The sequence below is a fragment of the Triticum aestivum genome, chromosome 3A, assembly GCF_018294505.1.
Source record: "Triticum aestivum cultivar Chinese Spring chromosome 3A, IWGSC CS RefSeq v2.1, whole genome shotgun sequence".
In the NCBI taxonomy this organism is placed as follows: Eukaryota; Viridiplantae; Streptophyta; class Magnoliopsida; order Poales; family Poaceae; genus Triticum; species Triticum aestivum.
In genome coordinates this window covers 274479870-274496990 of record NC_057800.1, presented here as the reverse complement: position 1 = coordinate 274496990, position 17121 = coordinate 274479870, and positions in this window count along the sequence as shown.

Sequence of the window (17121 nt, the reverse complement as noted above, 5' to 3'; positions counted from 1 at the left end):
CTACTTGACCTATTTATCGTGCAATGGGAAGATGTGCTTTGTAGTGGGTTCAATCTTACGGTGCTTGATCGCAGTGACAGAAGGGGAACCGACACGTATGTATCGTTGCTACTGAGGATAAAATGATGGGGTCTATCTCTACATAGATAGATCTTGTCTACATCATGTCATCATTCTTATTCCATTAATATGTTTCTCCATGAACTTAATACACTAGACGCATGTTGGATAATGGTCGATGTGTGGAGTAATAGTAGTAGATGTAGGCAGGAGTCGGTCTACTAATCTTGGACCTGATGCCCATATTATGATCATTGCATGGATATCGTCATGATTATTTGAAGTTCTATCAATTGCCCAATAATAATTTGTTCACCCACCGTTTGCTATTTTTCTCGAGAGAAGCCACTAGTGAAACCTATGGCCCCCGAATCTCTTTCTCATATATTTTCCTTTGTGATCTACTTTTATTTGCCTTTTATTTTCCGATCTCTTAATCCAAAAATATAAAATACTTTGCTGCACTTTATTTTATTTGTGATCTATTTATTCAATCTATTAGAACTTTATCCCGTCCGCGCACCAGTTTCTGGCGCCGTTACCCGAAAGGGATTGACAACCCCTTTAACACGTCGGGTTGCAAGTGATTGTTATTTATGTGTAGGGGTTGTTTACGTTGTGTTGCTTGGTTCTCCTACTGGTTCGATAACCTTGGTTTCATCACTGAGGGAAATACCTACCATCGTTGTGCTACATCATCCCTTCCTCTTTGGGGAAATAACGACGTAGTCCTAGCCGACATCAAAAGGAATTTATGGCGCCGTTGTCGGGGACAATCTTCAACATATACCAGTTTCCTAATCACAAATCTCATCTCCTTGCAATTTTACATTATTTGCGATGTGCCTCTCATTTTCCTCTCCCCAACTTCACAAAAAAATATTGTTTTATTCGCCCCTCTTTTCTGCTCGTTGTTTTCTTGCCAGATCTGTTTTTGAGTGCAATCTTGTTGTGTGGTCACCATGACTCAAGAGAACACCAAGTTATGTGATTTCACAAATACCAACAATAATGATTTTATCGGCACTCTGATTGCTCCTCCCGCCACTAGTACGGAGTCTTGTGATATTAATTCTGCTTTGCTGAATCTTGTTATTAAAGATCAATTTTCCGGTACTTCTAATGAGGATGCCACATCCCATCTTAATACCTTCATGGAATTATGCAATATGCAAAAGAAAAAATATGTCGACAATGATGTGGTGAAGATGAAATTATTTCTGTTTTCTTTGCGTGATTCTGCAAGAATTTGGTTCTCTTCTTTGCCTTGAAATAGTATCGATTCTTGGAATAAGAGCAAAGATGCTTTTATCACTAACTATTTTCCGCCCGCAAAAATTATTTCCCTTAGAACCCAGATCATGAATTTCAAGCAACTTGAACATGAGCATGTTGCACAATCTTGGGAACGGATGAAAATGATGCTAAGGAATTGCCCAACTCAAGGGTTAAATCTTTGGATGATCATACAAAATTTTTATGCGGGATTGCATTTTGTTTCTCGTAATCTTTTAGATTCCGCCACTGGTGGTACTTTCATGGAAATTACTTTTGGTGAAGCCACCAAATTCCTTGATAATATTATGGCAAATTATCCGCAATGGCAACACGCAAAAAGTTTTCAACACAACCATAGAAGAAAAGTTGAATAAGATTGATGATTTGTCTAGAAGTGTTGATAGAATCTCTCATGATGTGGAAAATCTGAAGATGAAATTTTTTGTGCCTAAGGTTGATGAATCAATTAAAGCTCTTTATTTTTCTATGGATGAAAGTACGAAAAGGACCGCTATGCTTAGAGCTAAAAGAGAATTTTTTAGAAAAAGTGTTTTCTAGTGATTACTTTCGCAAAAGTGATGAAGATCTTAAAATAATTGATGTTTCTTCTATTGATTCCTTGTTTAGTAAAGTTAAGATTGATGAAAAAGGGGCTGGATAAGAGTCAACTTTATCTAGAAGGCGTTCCGATATCTCGGAGGGTGAAAACCTTGTTCAGAAAATTGGTAAAAGTGGGTTTGAAGAGGTCAAAACTTTAGCTAGTGATGTGCCCACTCTTTTGGGTTACAAGGACTTTAATTATGATAGTTGCTCTTTTTTTATTGTATTTCTTTGTTGCAATCCATGATAAATTCACCCCATGCCTATGAACAAAATAAAGCTTTTACTAAACATATTGTTGATGCTATGATGAAAGCTTTAGAAGAAAAATTGGAATTAGAAGTATCAATTCCTAGAAAATTGCATGATGAATGGGAACCTAATATCAAAGTCAAGATTAAAAATTATTAGTGTGTTGCTTTAGTGACTTGGTTGCTAGTGTTTCTACAATTCTGAAATCTTTATGTGATGTGCTTGGTCTTACCGATCTTGAAGAATGTTCTTTAAATTTGGACTTGGTGGATTCTACTATTAAAAATCCTATGGGAAGAATTAATGATGCTCTTATTCTTGCAAATAGGAATTATGTTCCCATAGATTTTATAATTCTTGATATTGATTGCAATCTGTCTTGTCCAATTATTCTTGGTAGACCATTTTTACGCACTATAGGTGTCATGATTGATATTAAAGAAGGCAATATTAATTTCCTTTGAGGAAGGGTTTGGAACACTTTCCTAGAACAAGAATTAGGCCACCATATGAATAAATCATGAGAGCATCTTATGGATCTCGAAACAAAGATGACAAAACTTAGATCCTTGCTTTATGCCTAGCTAAGGGCGTAAAACTATATCGCTTGTTGGGAGGAAACCCAATGAATAAAATTTATTTTTTTCTTTTTGCTTCCTATTTTAGAGTGTTAGCACAATTATGCTACAGTTATGATTGAGTTTTGTTATGTTTTAATTAGTGTTTGTGCGAAGTAAAGCCTTTAGGATCTTCTTAGGTGATAGTTGTTTGATCTTGCTGAAAAAACAGAAACTTTTGCTCTCACGAAAATAATTCTCATTTTTCACTAGGGAGCGATAAAATACACATTCCTTTTGTAGTAGATCAACATGCAAACTTCTCAGGACATTCTAATTTTTCAGAATTTTTGGAGTTACAGAAGTATTCAAAATAGTCAGATTGCTACAGACTGTTCTGTTTTGACAGATTCTATTTTCTTTGCGTTTTGTGCTTATTTTGATGGCTCTATGGTTTTCTTTGATGAGTTTTTGCAAAATAAAAGTTTAAATACAGTATATATAATGCATGATCAAAATATGAATTGGTTTGATACACCACATATAGTAGTGATTTATTTTCATATACTAACGGATCTCACAAATGTTTTGTTGAGTTTTGTATGATTGAAGTTTTCAAGTTTTGGGTTATCTTACGATGGATTAAGAAATAAGGAGTAAGAAGAGCCTGAGCTAGGGGATGCCCCGGCATCCCCCACTATTATACAAAAAGAGATCAAGCAACTAAGCTTGGGGATGCCCCCGAGTGGCATCCCCTCTTTCTTCTAACAACGATCGGTATTTTACTCGAAGCTATATTTTTATTCGTCACATACTATGTATTTTTCTTGGAGCATCTTGTATGATATAAGTCTTTTCTTGTTTTATTTTTTGTTTTAAGTCTTGATTCCTTTTTTTACACACCTATTTGAGAGATACAAAATTATGTCATGACTTGTTAGAATTCCTCTCTATGATTCACTTAAATCTTTTATGAGCTATGGACTTTCTCTAGTGCTTCACTTATATCTTTTTGAGCACGGTGTGCTTTAGTATTTTTGAAGAAATGATCTCTTGCTTCACTTAAATTTATTTGAGAGTCAATAAAATTTTCAATAAATTCTCTCTTGCTTCACTTAAATTAATTTGACAAAAAGAAAAAATTATGCTCATGATCTTCACTTATATTTTTTTGAGCTTGTCAAAAGCAACATATGAAAATTAGTTCCAAGGTGATAGATTTCCGAGAAGGATATAATAAAAACTTTCATGAAGATCATTGGACAAAATAAAATTGATTCTTAGTAATAGTTTTGAGATATGATGATGTGATATGTGAGTTATGTTGATGAGTAATTACGCTATAGTAAAAATATTGGTGTTAAGGTTTGTGATTCCCTATCCAAGCATGAAAGTCAATAATTATGCAATGAAATTATATCCTACTTGTGGTGCATTATTCAGTGTTAATTATGCTTAATGCTCGCATATGAGATTATTTATTTCTTGGTTGGTCGCTTCTCAATCTTTTGCTAGCCTTCATTTTGCACTAAGTATGATCTCTACTTGTGCATCCAAAAACCTTTAAACCAGTTTTGCCACATGAGTCCACTATATCTACCTATATGCGGTATTCTTTTTCCATTCTAAGCAAATTTGTATATGCCATCTCTAATTTTTAAAATAAACTTCTCTTTTGTGTGTTCGTTTCGCTCGTGGAGCAGTGAGGGGTGGCTAATATTTTCCATGCTAGATGTGTTATTCTCACGATGTGTGTTTATTCACTTGTCATTGCATGAGAGTAAGGCAAAGGTATTAGGGATGCCAAGTCCCGAAATGAAAAATGAATTTACTTTATGTTGTCAAATAATAAATTCCTTGGAAAGTGTTGGTATGGAGGGCAACCGTGGATACGGCTAGCCATGGAAAGTGAAAGTATGGTTGAAAAAGGAATAAAATTTATTTTCTGTTTGGGAACCGCCTATCATATATCTAGCATGGAAAGTCTTGGGAACTCTAAGTCGTTTTCGTTGGTGGGGTGGATGCACCTCCCAAAATGTTTTTATCTCTAAATTTTTCACTTTGAGCTCTGGCACGTCTACAAATCCCTACTTCCCTCTGTGAAGGGACTTTCTTATACTTTATGCAATTTTTATTTTTGAATTTGAGTCTCCATCTTCTCTTATAAAAGCACCAACTAGGAGGCAACACGAACGTATTTGAGTATTGGGTGTAGTTAATATGCGAGTGTGTTTCACGAATGGATCAATGGTTGAGCATGATGGACTAGGGATAACTTATTTTAGCATTGATATTTTGAAAGACATTGTTGCTTGAGTATTTAAATTATCATGTCAAAACTAGACTATTTCTTTGAACAATATAAAATTTCAAATGTTCATACTATAAAGAAAAGAATATGATATGACATGATAGGCAACATTCCACAACAAAAAATCTATTTTTATCACTTACCTACTCAAGGACGAGTAGGAGTTAAGCTTGGGGATGCTGATATGTCTCCAACGTATCTATAATTTTTTATTATTCCATGCTTTTATATTATCAATCTTGGATGTTTTATAATCATTCTATAGTCATTTTATATCATTTTTTGGTACTAACCTATTGGCATAGTGCCAAGTGCCAGTTACTGTTTTTTGCATGTTTTTTACATCACAGAAATCCAATACCAAATGGAGTCCAAATGCCACGAAACTCTACAGAGATTTTTTATGGACCAGCATACATCTAATGGGCCCTGGCTGCGCCTAGGGGGTGCTCCGAGGAGAGCACAACCCACCAGGGCACGCAAGGAGGCCCAGGCGTGCCTTGGTGGGTTGTGGCCACCTCGGGTGCCCCCGGGACCTCCTCTTTGCTCTATAAATACCCCAATATTACCAAAACCTAGGGGAGTCGACGAAATATTCATCCAACCGCCGTAGAGTCCAGAACCACCAGATCCAATCTAGACACCATCTCGGATGGGGTTCACCACCTCCATTGGTGCCTCCCAATGATGCGTGAGTAGTTCTTTGTAGACCTCCGGGTCTGTAGTTAGTAGCTAGACGGGTTCCTCTCTCCCCCGCTGAATTCTCAATACAATGGTCTCTTGTAGATCCATATGGTGTAACTCTTTTTGCGGTGTGTTTGTTGGGATCTGATGAACTTTGAGGTTATGATCAGTTATATCTTTTTATATCCATGAAAGTATTTGAGTTTCTTTGATCTCTTTTATGCATGATCTCTTATAGCCTCGTATTTCTTCTCCAATATTTCGGTTTTGTTTGGCCAACTTGATCTATTTATCTTGCAATGGGAAGAGGTGCTTTGTAGTGGGTTTGATCTAAGGATAAGACGATGGGGTCTATCTCTACATAGATAGATCTTGTCTACATCATGTCATCGTTCTTATTGCATTACTCTGTTTCTCCATGAACTTAATACACTAGATGCATGTTGAATAGCGGTCGATGTGTGGAGTGATAGTAGTAGATGCAGGCAGGAGTTGGTATACTAATCTTGGACCTGATGCCTATATAATGATCATTGCCTGGATATCATCGTGATTATTTGGAGTTCTATAAATTTCCCAACAGAAATTTGTTCACCCACCATTTGCTATTTTTCTTGAGAGAAGCCAGTAGTGAAACCTACGGCCCCCGGGTCTCTTTCTCATATATTTGCCTTTGTGGTCTACTTTTATTTGCCTTTTATTTTCAAATCTATTGATCCAAAAATATAAAAAATACTTTTCTGCATTTTATTTTATTTGTGATCTATTTATTCAATCTATTACAACTTTATCCCATCTGCACACCAATTTCTGGCGCTGTTACCCGAAAGGGATTGACAACACCTTTAACACGTCGGGTTGTGAGTGGTTGTTATTTGTGCGCAGGGGCTGTTTACATTGTGTTGGTTGGTTCTCCTACTGGTTCGATAACCTTGGTTTCATCACTGAGGGAAATACCTACCGTCGCTGTGCTGCATCATCCCTTCCTCTTTGGGGAAATACCGACGTAGTCCTAGCTGACATCACTTGTCAAGGAGGACCTTCAGGTCGGCCTCTGCAGAGCGGCATCGTTCCTCGACGGTCCTTGCGTCAACCACCGCCGCCTCGCGAGCAGCCGTGGCTACGCCAGCCACCTTCTTGTCTTCCTTGGCGGCAGCCTCAGCCTGGCTCCAGGCCGCCTTGACGGTCGAGTCGGCCTGAAGCCACCTCGAGACCAGCCCTAGGCGCCCCGCTGCCATGTGCCAGTTGGCACCCTGAAGGTCAGCTCGAAGCCGGTCCAGCGTCGTGAAGGCATCATCCAGGGTGCTTGGCATGGAGTCGCGGCCTATCGGCTCAACGGCCCGGGGAGTCGGCGGCACTGGCGCCTGGGCCGGCCAAGCAGCAGCAAGGACAACAGGGGGCTCCGGAGCCCTCGGACCCTAGTGGGTGCGATGGACACGGGCGCCTCCAGAGCCAGCTCGGCCGCGGAGGTGGACTCCTCCTAGGTTTGGGCCCCCAAGCCTCGGGAGGCCGACCCGGTCACGGAAGGACGCGAGGTGTTCTCTTCCTTCCGTGTCGGAGTCGTCGCAGCCATGGCAGGCCACTTGGTCTTGGCGGCCCCGGCATCCTCGTTCTTCCTCTTCGCCGCTGATGTCCACCTGGCCATCAAGATGAAGATGCTTGAGCACTGCATCAAGAGCAAAGAGCAAAGGCAGGGCAAAGTAATTACTGGTCCTCGGTGACGTACTCCCTCTTCCTGCCCAGCAACGCGGCAGCCCCGAGCTTCGGGGGCACAAGCTTCGTCACGCCCTCCGGAACAGATGGGCGCACAGCCGCGGCCGGCACTGTCCCGCTCTTCTTTGTGTTCTCCGCTTTCAACCTCATCAGAGGGGTGCCACTAGACCTGCAGGGGTTTCCCAACTTAGCCCATGACAAGCTCTCACGATCAACAGAGCAAAATCCTCCTCCTAGAGTAACCCGATCAAGCTCGGAATCCCGCTTCACAAGACATTTCGACAATGGTAAAACAACACCAGCAAGACCTCCCGACGTGCCGACACCCTGATAGTAATCACCTGTATCTCATCTTAGGCCACGATCGGATGAGCACAACGTACAACAACTGAGAGCCGAGTTGCCCCGGGGGAAGCCGCACACGACTCTGTTTTGGACCAACACTCATGAGGAGCACTGGCCCGGGTTGTTGATTAAGAAACCTTGGGTGCTAGCTGGTCCCTATGCATGTTTTAATTGTTATTAGGCAAATGGTAAAACCAAAGGTGGGCCTTGCTGGAAGATTTTTATTTAAAGCGAACTGTCAAGGGGGGCCGATAAACCTCGACCGTGTTAGGAACGTAAAATCAAGGAACATAACACCGGTATGACGGAAACTAGGGCGGCAAGAGTAGAACAAAACACCAGGCAAAAGGCCGAGCCTTCCACCCTTTACCAAGTGTATAGATGCAATAATTAAATAAGAGATATTGTGATATCCCATGATATTCATGTCCCAACATGGAACAACCTCCAACTACACCTACAACTAGCAACGCTATAAGAGGGGCTGAGCAAAGCGATAATATAGCCAAACAAAGGTTTGCAAGGATGGTGGAAAGGTTAGAGGCTAACATGTCAATTTGGGAGGGTTGATAAACAAGTGGTAGATAGCGCGACATAGTGATAGCATCAAGACAACTAGCAAAGAAATGGTAATAGTGCCAGAGTAATGGTCATCTTGCCTGAAATCCCGCTAGGAAGAAGAACGGGTCCACGAAGAAGACGAACGGGCGTAGTCGAACGAATCCTCACAATGACAACGTAACGGGAACCATCAAGTAGAAGCGCAATCGAAAAGAAGCAAACATCATGGTAAAACAACAAGAATAATCATGGCATGATGCACAATCAAGTATGATGCATGTCCGATTTAATGAGGCATGGCATGGCAAAGTGCAACAAACAATACTACAAATTAAGTGGACATCAATATGCAACGAGTTGCATATTGACGAAACCCCACATCCCAATTATTTAGTTCACTCTCGTTTACACTACTCATCAACTTTAAATGTTGGTTAACATGGCAAGAGGTGAAGCATAATAAAACTACCTATCTAGGCAAGTTTAAATGAGGCCGGAACAACAAACAATAATTCCAGAAAATCCCCATATGTCCATTAGCAATTTTAAAGCAACAACAATTCTAAACATTTTAAATGTTGTTATCATGATGCGGATGACATATGCAAGATATATGCAATTTTATGAAAATGTTGACATGAGCATGTTATGAAGCATTTGGTCACCATGGCGGAACAAAAGGGGTGCCATGACAATGACAACGAAAATGGTGCAATGGCAACACTCCGGTGATCCAGCAACTCGATGAGATATCACTGCAAAGAAAGTGTGGATGTACGGAACATGCAAAAGATGGTGGGGTGATCCCGGTTACTGGGTTCCCACTGGTTGACAGCATGGCAAATGAGGAGGAACGTGCAAGGACATCTCGGACATGCATTCGTTCACGGGCGTCATCTCGAGGTTATACCTTCGAAGCGTGCATTCAGGACGGTCCGGGTTCGATGGGATGTAGTGGTACACGGGCCGTAGTGGAAGTAGTAGTACGTGACAACGGTACAGGTATTCGTAATATTGGCAACAGTAGTGGTACACCTCATAGTGTTACTTGGTGTGTCCAAGGTCTTCGGGCGAGGGTAGTAGTACACAAACTATAGATGTTCGGGGTCGCGGTGAGGAACCTCATGGTCCATGTAGTTGAACTTGGCGTAATCATAGGGTACTTGGTGAATCCATGTATCGGAGAGGAACCTGTCATCGAGGCACTTAACGTCCACTGGGTCAATGGTAGTGATACACACGTTCCGTGGTACTTGTCGCATTCCGGTTGTGTAGTCGTACTAGGCATCGGCATGATGTACTTGGCGATTGAAAACGAAGCATCACAACAGGCCTCCAGTCTTGCGATACTTTGTATTAACCAACCGAAACAACACAAGGCGGTCTTGGCGGTCAACGACGGGATCGGTGGTCGAAGGACGTGGGTCTCCAGCCTGCAAGGAACAAAATATGGAGGCAGTCGCAGTGCAGCAGGGCGAGGTAGGTAGAGGAGCGAGCGCGACGAGAGGGACGGGGCGCGCGCAGCAGAGGCAAGCAACGACACATGTCTGTGGCCCACGGAGAGGTCGAGCAGGACGTCGAGGAGGACAGCAGAGGCGACGTGCGGAGCAAAGGGGCCAAGGCCGTTCAACGAAGGAAAGGGCGGAGGGCGACACAAGCGCGGAGGGATGCGGTGGTGCTGGCAGCGGGAAGGTCTGGTGGCACGCGACTACTTGGTGGCGGGGCGCCATGGATAGAGCGCGGAGCTCGGGGAAGACGGACGCTGAGCAGGAGGGAGAGGAAGGTGGAGAAGCAGGCTGCAGTGGCAACGCGGTAGGATGATGGTCGTCAATGGGGTCCGGTCGGAGGAGGAGGTCAGCGGAGAGGTCTGGGGGAATCAAGAGGAGCGGCACTGGGGCCCTCGAGATGAAGCGAGAAGGGCTGCGGGTATGGAGCTGTGCGGGCGTGGGGCTTGAGTGCGGGGAGCTCCTCTCCTTGGCGATGTCTGTGTTGTGTGTTGTGGCGCGAGGGAAGAGATGGGGATCGAGCGCTAGGGAGGGGATCGAGATGAGATGGTGCTCGATCAGCTAGGGTTAGAGAGTGGATCAGGCAGAGGGTTCGCTAGGCTTAACAGGGCAGCGGCTGAGCCTGAGACCATCTCGATGGAGGAGAAAAAGGCCAGGAGGCCTAGCAGGCTGGATTAAATGAAAAGAAGGAAAAATGATTTTCCTTTTCTATTTACAGAAAGGAGTTAGAAGCAAAATATTTATTTGGAGGGCCAAATAAATACAAGTTGAGTTGAAAACTGGCATGGTGCTACTTTGACATATTTCAAAGTGCCACAACTGGAATTGAAGTATTTGGAGAAAGATCAAGGACTTAGTATATTTGAAAACGAGAGAGAATTGAAATACAAGTTTGTTTGGGTTGATTCCATACGAATGGAATATTTATTGTAGCTCCCTAAAATATTGAGAGGATATGTTATAAAGAGAAATCACCAAGTGAATTCCCTCGATTTAAATGGATCAAAGATCCATGCAATTTATTTGAGTTTTTAAAATGATTGCAAAAAATTAATGGCGTGATGACATGATGCAACGCAAATGATGCTATGAAGAATGCAACAGACAATTAAGTCACACGGCGAAACTCGGAATCCACGGAAGGCATCTGGAGTGTCAGCCTCCACTTACAAGAGATCTTGTCCTGAGATCTAAGAATGGCACCGGAGAGAAGTGGAAGAGGAAGAGGTAAAACAAAGTTGCTTCTTTGACAACGAGTGAAACCACGAACCTTAGAGGTTGCAAAGCTTTAATGACATGACGGGGATGAATGAAATTTAAAACACTCCATTGGACAAGAGTAACAAGGAGGAAACCAAGAGCTTAAAGGGCCAGACGGATTTTGAAACCACTCCGGTTACAACAAAATAGACAGAGAGTAAGAGCGAAAGAATTCAGACATCACTCCGGCTGAAAATGGAAGGAACTTAACATGAGGATGAAAAGATGGGATGATACTTGACGTGAGCAACTACAAAACGCCTATGAAAGAAATGAAAGAATGGAATGAAAAGAACGGAGAAGAAAATAACATCTTCTACCACAACTGTATTTGAAGGGGCAAGCTTAGGAGAATGGCTTGAACGGAGTTGTTGGAAAATCAACAACAAAAGGAATAAGTTTGTTATGGGCTTATGGAAAACATCTCAAAATTAAGGTGAAATTTTGCCATAACGGAAATAATTGCTTGCTTAAGATCAACGAGGAGATGTAAAACTTCGTCCACCAAGATGATAAAGAGATAACTTGGATCATGGATGAGAACCACAATTAGAACAATCCTTAGGGAAGACATTAGGTGAAAACTCTACCAAGATAACTCCAACAAAGATATTGATAGGTTGGAAACATCTCTTGAATGAAGAGAAAATGATGGATTTAAAATATGTCATTCTTTGGCAACTTTTGAATCATGAAGCATGAAGGAATATAGTCAAGAATGACATAACACCACCTCAAAAGACAAGGTACACAGAATTGCACTTCGGAATGCAACACGAAGAATCCTTGGGCTCCAACAAGTATCTTGAAGAACACTTAGAGAATGAATGGAATCCTTGATGAACCACCATGTGGAACCTCTTGGAAGAACTCTGGACTGAAAGGATACTAGAAAATAAATGAAGGTTGAAGCGAACAAGATTGAAGCGTTGCCATGATTTAGATGGAGCTTCACGGCGAGTAACTGAGAGAGCTTGGAACTCCGGAAACAAAAGATGAACTTAGCACCGACAAATTAATATCATGAATGAACTCCGGAAGAAGGAATTAGATCATTTTGATGAAGCTAGAATAAGCTTTATGTCATGCTTACCCTTCATCAACTTAAATTGATGACAAGTAATGGGTTTGGCGTACCACTTATTCTCATTGAAAAGTATTGAGGAGAGATATAGCGCAAAACTTGGGAAGGTCTTCAATGATCCACCGGTATGACTTTGGAAAGAACGAATGAATTAATATGGTAACAAAGGAAAATGTATCTTGAACGAACCATCGTAAGAATTGAAAACGATTAAAGAAAATTGAATGAATCGCTGAGAAGAATTTAGAAAAAACAAAGATACTTGAGGGAATTCAGATATGAGAGAATGAAGAGATCATGAACTGATTAGAGGATAGTTGAACGATGCACCGGTAGAATTGGGGAATGAGAGCTGAATGCTGAGAATGGGTAATATTCAGAAATGATGGCATTTGGATGATCGTGAAAGGAAAGCAACTCCTAAAATGCGTCGGATGGGTGAAAAGAATTTCTCATGATAGGAACAATTATGAGAGGACGGCATGAAGCTAGAACCACGAATCATCAAGAGAACGCAACGAGATTTAGAGAAAAACTCTTCTTTGATCTTCAAAACCTGAGAATGACAATGATAACCACCACTCAAAATTGTTGAGACACTCTGGAAGAATGAAAAGAGGAAAGGTTGAGCCAAAGATGGAAATGTTTTGAAAGCGGTCTTGGAGAAGGCATTTGATTAATGAAAATTCATACTTACATCACACTTTTGAAAAGAATTTGAGAATAACTCCGAGAAAATTAGATGAGTCAGGTAAGATCCTAGGAAAAGACCTATAGGTTAGGGACCACTCAAAAGGAAACACCGTTGAACGATCTTAAAAGAGAGATTGCACCGGTTGAATTAAATGGCTCGAAAGATATTACAACCTCGAAATAGCTTGAACGAATAGCAATGGAAACTTGAATCTTCTGATATATCTTCGGCACTCTGGAACAAATGAATAGCGAGAGGTGAATGATTGAGAGGTGCACTAGCTTGGGAAAACATTGGACAAATGAAAGAAATATGCTCAACACCGAATCTTGAATTAAATCCACTGGGGAAGAAAATGAGAACGAAGAATGTTGAACTTTAAGTTCTTAAGCATCTTCACGAGAATCACCGGCTAAGAACTTTGAAGGAAATAATGAAAAAAAAACTTCACATGAGTAAAATGATACTTGATTTGAGATCTCTGAGTCCTTGAAGAAAAGGGTGGGTGGTGGGAAAAGAAGAAGACAATTTGGGACAATGAAATAGACAATGTTGCGAAGAACTGGGAATTGATCTAGCAAATATTGAAAGGATAGCATTAACTTGAAGAGAAGCATGTCGGCTGGAAAAGAATTGAAATGACAATCTCGATGATCAAGAAGAATTAGCACTCCCATAAAAATATGAGTACGCCGCTTATGAAATGGTATGGAATCAACACTTGACCTCGAAGCAACTTGAATACCAGAACCAAAACAAAACAAAGGATTTGGCTTGCGGAAAGAAGCCGGAAACAAACATATGATTTAGATTTCCCCTAAAGTGTTTGTGATGAGTCCCCACGGGTACGACGTACAACAGACATCACGAATGACAAACGAGACATCCCTGAATCGGCATAGCCAAGGACTCTTTAAGACGCCTCGCGACCACTGTAAATCGACCGTGAAAAACAAACCACTAGACATTGGACCACAATGTCAAATCATACATCTGTCGAAAATAAATCCTGGGTAACTACTTGAATTCCCACCTATTAACTCCCAAAACTTTCTGGTTATGCAATCTGGTGTCGGGGATACAGGGAGGCACAAATATCTCACACAACTAACAAATAATACACTCCAATTGTATCCATCCGTCAACACATAACCAAGAAAACCTTGAAAATCGTGTACCTCAGACCTTTGAAAACATCTGATATACTAATTGTGGCAATACATCTGATCGCTCTCTCCAGTACTGGGTGTCATCAAACTACTGTCACCACAAATAGTATAGAAGCGTTTTTGATGTCGGCATCCTCTCGTATTCCAGAACTAAAATGATAAGCATTGTGACAAAAACACCTTGGATCTCAACTCGCCGGGACACTGCCACAACCCCTAAATGTCAGGAGGCACCAAGACAGAATTCCCATCACAACGATATCGGAACGAGTCCACAATACCTGCATGATCCTAAAAACAATTGAGTGAAAAAGGATAGAAGAGTGGAAAAACACCTACATCACGAGTCCTCACCAGAGGGACGAAGGGGATAAGGAGTAAAAAGAATTCCTACTCTCCGGTATATAACTGAACTCAAATAGTTTTCTTCTAGACTCAACAACGGCAGCAGTTCGATCAATCAAGGGGGCTCCTAAGGTCAGTGAGGCTCTGATACCAACTTGTAGCGCCCAAGATGCGATTCTATACCAATCACGTGATGAATTCATGATTGGGGCACAATCGCACTTCGAGTGCATAGCAAGGTGGATATCATTACAACATACCATGTACTGAATAGTGAATACATGAGAATACCAAATAAAGGCTTACACTCACCACAAGCTATAACATGAATACAACAGTTCATCAATACCTAACAATCATCATACAGAAGAGCAGGATCCGACTACGGATGAAATCAAACAAAAAAGAAGAAAGACATCCACCCTGCTAATCCCAGGTTCTCAGTCACGGAACCTATCCCTTGATCGAAGAAGAAGAAGAGGAAGAACTCCAAACAAGCAAGCATTGCTTTACCTGTACCTACAACTGTTGTTGTAGTAATCTGTGAGCCACGAGAACACCACATGAGAAAGTGTTCTCCCTGAGTATGCACTGTTGCCAAAGTTCATTGTGCTGAGACACCACATGATGAACGGGTGTGATAAGCTCAACGTTCATCTACAACGGGTGTAAGGTAGTTTTACACACGCAGAATACTCGGGTTAAACTTGACGAGCCTAGCATATGCAGATATGGCCTCGGAACACTGAGACCGAAAGGTCGAGCATGAATCACATAATAGATATGATCAACATAGTGATGTTCACCATTGAAAACTACTCCATCTCACGTGATGATCGGACATGGTTTAGTTGATTTGGATCACGTGATCACTTAGATGATTAGAGGGATGTCTATCTAAGTGGGAGTTCTTAATTAATATGATTAATTGAACTTTAATTTATCATGAACTTAGTCCTGATAGTATTTGCATAACTATGTTGTAGATCAATAGATCGCGTTTAGCTCGCCTATTTTATTTTTGATATGTTCCTAGAGAAAATAAGTTGAAAGATGTTAGTAGCAAAGATGCGGACTAGATCCGTGATCTGATGATTATCCTCATTGCTGCACAGAAGTATTATGTCCTTGATGCACCGCTAGGTGACAGAACTATTGCAGGAGCAGATGCAGACGTTGTGAACGTCTTGACAAAAGCTTGGTATGATAACTACTTGATAGTTTAGTGCACCATGCTTTACGGCTTAGAACCGGGACTTAAAAATGTTTTGCACACCACGGAGCATATAAGATGTTCCAAGAGTTGAAGTTGGTATTTCATACTCATGCACGTGTCGAGAGGTATGAGACCTCTGACATTACTTTGTCTACAAGATGGAGGAGAATAGCTCAACCAGTAAGCATGTTCTCAGATTGTCTGAGTACTACAATCACTTCAATCAAGTGGGAGTTAATCTTCCAGATAAAATAGTGATTGACAGAGTTCTCTAGTCACTATCACCAAGTTACTAGAACTTCATGATGAACTATAATATGCAAGGGATAACGGAAACGATTCCCAAGCTCTTCATGATGCTGAAATCGACGAAGGTAGAAATCAAGAAAAGCACCAAGTGTTGATGGTTGACAAGACCACTAGTTTCAAGAAAAGGGCAAAGGGAAGAAGGGGAACTTCAAGAAGAACGACAAGCAAGTTGCTTCTCAAGTGAAGAAGCCCAAGTCTAGACCTAAGCCTGAGACTAAGTGCTTCTACTGCAAAGGGACTGGTCACTGGAAGCAGAACTGCCCCAAGTATTTGGCAGATAAGAAGGATGGCAAAGTGAACAAAGGTATATTTGATATACATGTTATTGATGTGTACTTTACTAGTGTTTATAGCAAGCCCTTAGTATTTGATACTAGTTTAGTTGCTAAATATTAGTAACTTGAAACTGGAGTTGCAGAATGAACAGAGACTAGTTAAGGGTGAAGTGACGATGTGTGTTGGAAGTGGTTCCAAGATTGATATGATCATCATCGCACACTCCCTATATTTTCGGGATTAGTGTTGATCCTAAACAAGTGTTATTTGGTGTTTGCATTGAGCATGAATATGATTTGATCATGTTTATTGCAATACGGTTATTCCTTTAAGTTAGAGAATAATTGTTATTCTGTTTACATGAATAAAACCCTCTATGGTTATACACCCAATGAAAATGGTTTGTTGAATCTCGATCATAGTGATACACATATTCATAATATTGAAGTCAAAAGATGCAAAGTTAATAATGATAGTGCAACTTATTTGTGGTACTGCCGTTTAGGTCATATTGGTGTAAAGCGCATGAAGTAAATCCATGTTGATGGGCTTTTGGAATCACTTGATTATGAATCAGTTGATGCTTGGGAACCATGCGTCATGCGCAAAGATGACTAAGACTCCGTTCTCTAGAACAATGGAGCGAGCAACTGACTTATTGGATATAATACATACTGATGTATGAGGTCCGATGAGTGTTGAGGATCGCGGAGGGTATCATTATTTTCTGACATTCACAGATGATTTGAGCAGATATGGGTATATCTACCTGAAGAAACATAAGTCTGAAACATTTGAAAAGTTCAAAGAATTTCAGATTAAAGTGGAAAATCATCGTGACAAGAAAATAAAGTTTCTATGATCTGATCACAGAGGCGAATATTTGAGTTATGAGTTTGGCC